The sequence below is a fragment of the Lasioglossum baleicum genome, unplaced genomic scaffold (genome assembly GCF_051020765.1).
Source record: "Lasioglossum baleicum unplaced genomic scaffold, iyLasBale1 scaffold0028, whole genome shotgun sequence".
Lineage (NCBI taxonomy): Eukaryota > Metazoa > Arthropoda > Insecta > Hymenoptera > Halictidae > Lasioglossum > Lasioglossum baleicum.
Genome location: NW_027469088.1, coordinates 952,501 through 960,000, shown reverse-complemented (window position 1 = coordinate 960,000; position 7,500 = coordinate 952,501). Strand labels below are relative to the sequence as shown.

Below are 7,500 nucleotides of genomic sequence, written 5' to 3'. Positions count from 1 at the left end.
CTTTCAGGAGTTCCTCCTCTGCCGTGTCAGAGGGGACTCCAAATATTATTATTTTCGGTCTCCTCCTAGGGAGGGGACCGATCTCTACTTTTTCCCTTAATGCCTTGTTTTTGAGGACTTGCTCAAGGTCCTCTTTTCTTTCGGTCTCTATGAGAATTCCGGAATTCGCAAGTTTCCTCACGTTCCGGATTCTTATTTTCTGTTCTGTCGGGTTTATGAACTCCGACAGAATCTTTTTTGTCTCGTCGCTATTCGAGATCTCACTACCCTTTGCAGGGTAGATTGCCGCTATCGGTTTAGACTGCTGTATAGCAGTTTTCTTTGCCACTTGCCTTGTTCTCTTGTTGGACTTTATTATGTCCGAGTACAGTAGTGGCTTGGGGGCCGGAGCCTCCTTGACACCACTGCGTTTCTCGGACATAAGGCTGTCCAACTTTGCGGAGAGCTGATTCAGCTTCTCTTCCAGTGGTTTCTCTTTTTGTAGCTCTTCGAGCTTGTCTCGAAGTTCCTTGTTTTGTCGAGTTAACTCGGCCCTCATTTCTAGGAAAATTTCCTCTTCATTTTTAAAACTATCTCTTAACTCTTCGAGAATAGTTATTGACCTGGCGCGCTGCGCCGTCGGCATTGCCACTGCCTGGAGAAGTGTCTCTAGCTTTTGAAGCGGGGTTTGGATAAGCTGCCCCTCTAATATTGGTAGTCTCTCTAGTTTAACGGTGACGGGTCTTATAGCCCCGTCATCCGATTGTGTTTGTTCCTTTGGGAACTTGCTCGGTATTGACTCGATTGAGGAGTCCGAGTCACTGAAGCATACTGCTTCACTTACAACTTTCCTTTTCCCTTTTTTCCTTTTAGTGCCGCTCCGGGGTCCCAATCCGGATTTCATTGCTGCCTTGACCAATGTTCTCAAATCAGTGTTTGAGGATACGTCTGAGTTGTAGTAGTCGTCGTAGTCGTATTCGTAGTCGCTAATTCCGGACAGAGAGTCTGAGTCCGTATATGTCCCTTTCACATATGATTTTGTTTCTTCCATTTGTTTGCTTTTAGTTGTCTTTTTTGGTTTCTCTTTCGTTTCTTTATTGGCCTCTGCTATAGCCTTTTCTCCAACTCTATTCTCCTTCTTTTCTCCCTTCTTCGTCTTGTTTTTGTTGTTTTTTGTTTTGGTTTGTTTATTATCTTGTTCCATGTTATTCCCACGAGTTGGGACGAAAAACAGTCACTCCCCGGGTGACGCCCTTTCCAGGGAGAAGGCTTATACAACAGGGTTCGCCTTGGTCCTGAGGTTAGCCACTAGGCGATCAGTGCTCCCACCGACCATCGACGTTCGTGCAAGGAACGTCGACCCTCTTTCACCGCGGTCTCCGGCTTAGAGGTCGGGATTTGTTTAGGGGTTTTTCTCCCCGCGGTCCGACACACAATTAAGGTAAGACCCTCGGTCTCACTCCCGTGACGTACCACCGGGTTACGCTCCGGTGGGTCGTTGCCACGGCGAGGAGTTTTCCGATTTTGCGAGTGCCACGGTGATCGCAAGCGATCACTCACGTAAGAGCACTTCCAACCAGAGCCCCGTTTGTCACCCGAGGGTGTCCAGGTCCTACCACTTGGAGGAGGGGTTGGCGCACCAGGGAATAAAACCCTGGACCTTCTAGGACCCAGTAGATAGGGACAGAGGGAATCTCGTTAATCCATTCATGCGCGTCACTAATTAGATGACGAGGCATTTGGCTATTTTCTATTACTCCCCCGTCGGTGACCCTAGCCAAAAAGGGCCGAGGGGGGTAAAGTTTGCCCGCTTAGGTGGAAGGGGACGGGTACCCCGGTTAATATCGTCGTCGTCCGCCTCATCCTACCCCCTGTCGTTCCGTCATTCCTTGGTCGGGGTGGGTCGTAGTTATACGATTCCACCTCGACCAATTAGTGTTAAGAGAGTCATAGTTACTCCCGCCGTTTACCCGCGCTTTTTTGAATTTCTTCACGTTGACATTCAGAGCACTGGGCAGAAATCACATTGCGTCAACACCCGTGGGGGCCATCGCAATGCTTTGTTTTAATTAGACAGTCGGATTCCCCTAGTCCGTGCCAGTTCTGAGCTGAGCGTTGAATGGCGGCCGAAGAGGACGATCGTTCTAGACGAAAGCCTCGCAGCAAGGAAGATCCGCGGGAGGCCAAGGCACGGGACCGAGCTCGGATTCCCATCAATGTGTTCACCTCGCCCAGGCCCGGCACGTCAGCCAGACCCGCTTCCCGACCAAGCCCGACACGCCCCGCTCCTCAGAGCCAATCCTTATTCCGAAGTTACGGATCCAATTTGCCGACTTCCCTTACCTACATTAATCTATCGACTAGAGGCTCTTTACCTTGGAGACCTGCTGCGGATATGGGTACGAACCGGCGCGACACCTCCACGTGGCCCTCTCCTGGATTTTCAAGGTCCGAGGGGAAGATCCGGACACCGCCGCAACTGCGGTGCTCTTCGCGTTCCAAACCCTATCTCCCTGCTAGAGGTTTCCAGGGAACTCGAACGCTTATACAGAAAAGAAAACTCTCCCCGGATCTCCCGACGGCGTCTCCAGGTCATTTTGGGTTACCCCGACGAACACTCTTACGAGGGCCCGATTGGTAAGCGGTTCCGCTGCCGGGTTCCGGAATAGAAACCGGATTCCCTTTCGCCCGATGGGTGTGTGTTTGTTTATCATTTAATGATATTTTGCTCTCTCTCTTAGGACACCTCATCTACATAGGATTTCTCTTAGGGCTTAGGATCGACTGACTCGTGTGCAACGGCTGTTCACACGAAACCCTTCTCCACGTCAGTCCTCCAGGGCCTCGCTGGAGTATTTGCTACTACCACCAAGATCTGCACCGACGGCGGCTCCAGGCAGGCTCACGCCCAGACCCTTCTGCGCACACCGCCGCGACCCTCCTACTCGTCAGAGCTTCATGGAAGACGCGCCTTTAAAAAAAGCTAACGTCAACCTCACTTGCCGCTGACGGCGGAGTATAGGCGCGACGCTTCAGCGCCATCCATTTTCAGGGCTAGTTGCTTCGGCAGGTGAGTTGTTACACACTCCTTAGCGGATTCCGACTTCCATGGCCACCGTCCTGCTGTCTTAAGCAACCAACGCCTTTCATGGTATCCCATAAGCGTCGACTTAGGCGCCTTAACTCTGCGTTTGGTTCATCCCACAGCGCCAGTTCTGCTTACCAAAATTGGCCCACTTGGCACTCTGATCCAATATAATCTCGTGGCTTCATTGATCCAAGCAAGCCAGAGATCTCACCCATTTAAAGTTTGAGAATAGGTTGAGGTCGTTTCGGCCCCAAGGCCTCTAATCATTCGCTTTACCAGATGAGACTCGCACACGTTCATCAAAAGAGAACGAGCGAGTGCCAGCTATCCTGAGGGAAACTTCGGAGGGAACCAGCTACTAGATGGTTCGATTAGTCTTTCGCCCCTATACCCAGTTCCGACGATCGATTTGCACGTCAGAATCGCTACGGACCTCCATCAGGGTTTCCCCTGACTTCGTCCTGACCAGGCATAGTTCACCATCTTTCGGGTCCCAACGTGTACGCTCTGGGTGCGCCTCTTCTCGCAATGAGAACGAGACGCCCCGGGAGTGCGAGGCCGCATCGTGACGCGGCCCATCCTCCCTTGATCGACGCTAAGGTACGATCTTCACTTTCATTGCGCCTTTAGGTTTACATGTCCCAATGACTCGCGCACATGTTAGACTCCTTGGTCCGTGTTTCAAGACGGGTCCTGAGAGTACCCAAAGCAGTAGCGTCGCTGACCGGTAATTCAAAGCTTGGCCAGTCCGAGGACACCGCCTGCTAACAGCTGGTTAGGCCCGGAGCCGGCGCTAGGTCCGTACCATCCGGGTGACAAACTAACCGAGCTTGCGGCGGGCCTGACGCACACACATTCGAAAATGGATTGGTTGCGGCCCGATACCGTCAGAGTACCGTCACGCAGCCGGCCAGGCGATCGAGCGTCTGCCGTGTGCGCACGAAGGCGACACGACAGGCAACAACTCGAGCCGTAGACCGACACGCAACGGGTCGCGACGTTCTACTAAGGGAGAAGTGCACGACTACGCGACCGGAACATTTGCCGAAGATGGTGTACCCTCGCACTGGAACCACCGAAGTGGCCCATTACGGGCTATCTGCGCACCAACGGAAGCCAGCCTCGTCGACGATGAATCTCCCCATTCGATCTTTTGGGTTTCTCAGGTTTACCCCTGAACGGTTTCACGTACTCTTGAACTCTCTCTTCAAAGTTCTTTTCAACTTTCCCTCACGGTACTTGTTCGCTATCGGTCTCGTGGTCATATTTAGCCTTAGATGGAGTTTACCACCCACTTAGGGCTGCACTCTCAAGCAACCCGACTCTAAGGAGAGGTCCTCCCGAAACGCGTACCAGTCGCTACGGGCCTGGCACCCTCTACGGGTAAATGGCCCCATTCAAGATGGACTTGGACGCGGTTCGACGTCTCGGGATAAATTGACCCTCCTGAACACTACATTTCCCAACGGCAGAACCGCGGGATTCAGTGCTGGGCTAATTCCTGTTCGCTCGCCGCTACTAAGGAAATCCTTGTTAGTTTCTTTTCCTCCGCTTAGTAATATGCTTAAATTCAGCGGGTAATCTCGCCTACTCTGAGGTCGTCGTACGTGATACAAAATTTTGTGTGTTTCGGCCGAAAGAGCGTAAAAGTAGTACTCGCGAAAACGTACAAAGCACAAAAAAAAAAGAAAAAAAAAGAAAACGAAACAACACTACACGACAGAAGAGAGAAAAAGGTAAACAAAAAACCGATATATGCCTTATGCGCCACACCAAAGTGTCAATATAATTCTTTCTTCATCTCGTGTGTCGATCGGAAACTCTCGCTAGACGATCTGGCCGGTTAACTTTAACGTCCGTCGAAAAGAACTTTCGGGGACTGGACGACCGACAGATCGCGCGGTTCCGCACGAATCGACAATGAAGAAAAGAAAAGACATGGGGCGACCGACATAAAGGTTCTCATCATTGGATATACCTTTTCTCTCTCCGCGGTGCTGTTCCGTGCGTGAACACACAAGTGTGTCTTTTGCGTCGTGTGACAATCAAGTTCGAAATAAGCCTCGCCAATAGAGGAGTATACATATTATTATAAAAAAAAAATAATAATACATATAACCCGGTGGGATTTCTTTTTCTCTCTACTTCTATATAATTGAACCAAAAACCACGGGGGTACAGAAACGTTGCGCACGAAACGATTTATCATCGATCAAACGCAAAACCAAATTAGAGACACGAGAGAAAGAGAGTAAGATCTCAAGACGCTCATAGGCCGTCATCAATACGATTCAACGCGAACGTGGCGATGGAATGGCAATCGCACAGATTAGCGAGGACACGTCGACGACGGGGAATAATTCCGACCCGATCAAGTACGACGTGCTCATCCCGCACATTGCTGCGCTTTGCTCCGCTGTCCATCGATCATCAAAGCGTTCGCGATAGAACGAGAGATCTCTTTCGTCTCTTCCCTCGAAGACTCGAAAAGGAATGTGTTTGTCGAAATCGCCGGCAACGACGACCCTCCGCCGTATGGCAATTATAACGTAGAGTTAAGAAACTCATCCACGCACAGGCATATTCTCTCCCTGGGGCTTAACATTGTCACACCACACACACTCTGTGTGCCACACAGTATTCTTTCTTTCTTTTATAATTTGTGTGTCCATCTCTGTAGTCTCGCGAGACTCTTGTAAATATACCTCTTTCGTATATACGCATCATTTCAGGCGACGTCGGGAGCGCGTTAAATGTTCATGAGTGGAAACGCTTCTTTCCGCAAGGCGAATCGTTTCGCAGAGAAGGTGAGAGATTTGGAGATCCCCGTCGAAGCGGTGCCTTACGGGCGGTCGTATTTTCAATACGACTCACGACACCGTAAAAACACTCACGCAAGTCCGAACGTAAGAAATACCAATCCCTACTTCGCCTCTCGTGGAAACTAGATATATATGTTTGTATGTGTTTATAAGACGCAATGCAAAAATTGGCAATTTTCACAGAACCGCGACAAACGCCGACGAAACGCCCATCATTCGCTCGTACGTAGCATCTTTGCAACCCGACTCCGAAACGCTCTTTGGCGCCCTCCAAAAATATATTTGGAGAGGTAAGCGACGGCGGGGACTTACAAGAGCAACGCAAGCAGTTTATGGTTACGTAAACGACCCTCAGCCAGGCGTGGTCCAGGAATTGTATCCGTGGACCGCAATGTGCGTTCGAAATGTCGATGTTCATGTGTCCTGCAGTTCACACGTTGACGCGCAATTAGCTGCGTTCTTCATCGACCCACGAGCCAAGTGATCCACCGTTCAGGGTAATCGTATATATTTTTGATTTACAAATCAATATATGTATATGTCTCTTGTTCTGCGGTTCGTAAGAACGCATTGTACCTGAACGCTCCAACCAGCGCGCGAAGGAGATTCGTTCAGGCGTCGTTTTAAGGACGACACTATCGTCGTCCGTGGAAACGGAAAAAAAAAACCGTCAGATACGCAACACGTATCCGACGGCCGGGCGAACAGTACATTGAAAAACCGTTAACGTGGAAAACGCGGAGATGAATATATATTCTCTGAAAACGACGGGGATCGTAAGACAACCCGATACTGGATCCAGAGATGTAATAATATTCCTCTCCTCTTCACTTCCATTTCATTTGGAATGATGTGAGAACGGAGGACTTCACAGCCGGCTCTGGCAGCGGTCATTCGTCCCAAGCTCTCGCGATGCGCACTATTGGGCCACACGCACGGAGTAGGGTGTCAGACTCACGACTGCTTTAAAAGCGAGCTTCACGAGCCGGTCCACTTCCCGTATAAAACACATTTCCATAAAATGTTGGTGTGTGCTCGAGGTAACGATAAATTCCGATACAAGCGGACTCGCGAGCCGGCTCTGGCCGTAGGCGCGATCCCCGTTCTCGTCCCAAGCTCGTCTGCGCGCACTATTGGGCCACACAGAGAGTAGGGTGTCGTCGGGAATAATCGCGCCATTGGCTTTATAGCGAGCGTCACGGCCGGTCCTCTCGGAACACCGTTTTTCGTCGGAACGATATTACCATATTTTTATTTTATTCGACAGATTAGCGGACTCACAGCCGGCTCTGGCAGCGGTCATTCGTCCCAAGCTCTCGCGATGCGCACTATTGGGCCACACGCACGGAGTAGGGTGTCAGACTCACGACTGCTTTACAAAAGCGAGCATCACGAGCCGGTCCGCTCTGGCGAATGTATAATATTATAATAAATATACGTTCCGTCGTCAACGAACACCGCGTGCGGCGCAGCAACGTTTCGTGCTCTTGGTTATACGCGAACCCGATACAAATAGAGAGCGGGACTCACAGTCGGCTCTGGCAGCGGTCATTCGTCCCACGCTCTCGCGGTGCGCACTATTGGGCCACACGCACGGAGTAGGGTGTCAGA

General features: G+C 50.7%; 1 non-coding gene and 1 pseudogene across 1 annotated transcript; both read right to left on the bottom strand.

The window, feature by feature from the left end:
- LOC143219429 (large subunit ribosomal RNA) overlaps nt 1-4,668 on the bottom strand; it is a 6,764-nt pseudogene extending 2,096 nt beyond the window's left edge.
- A 1,566-nt stretch (nt 4,669-6,234) lies between these two features.
- On the bottom strand, nt 6,235-6,389 carry LOC143219439 (5.8S ribosomal RNA). Its single transcript, XR_013011322.1, has one exon. It is a non-coding gene; the product is annotated as a 5.8S ribosomal RNA (ribosomal RNA).
- Between the last annotated feature and the right edge of the window lie 1,111 nt (nt 6,390-7,500).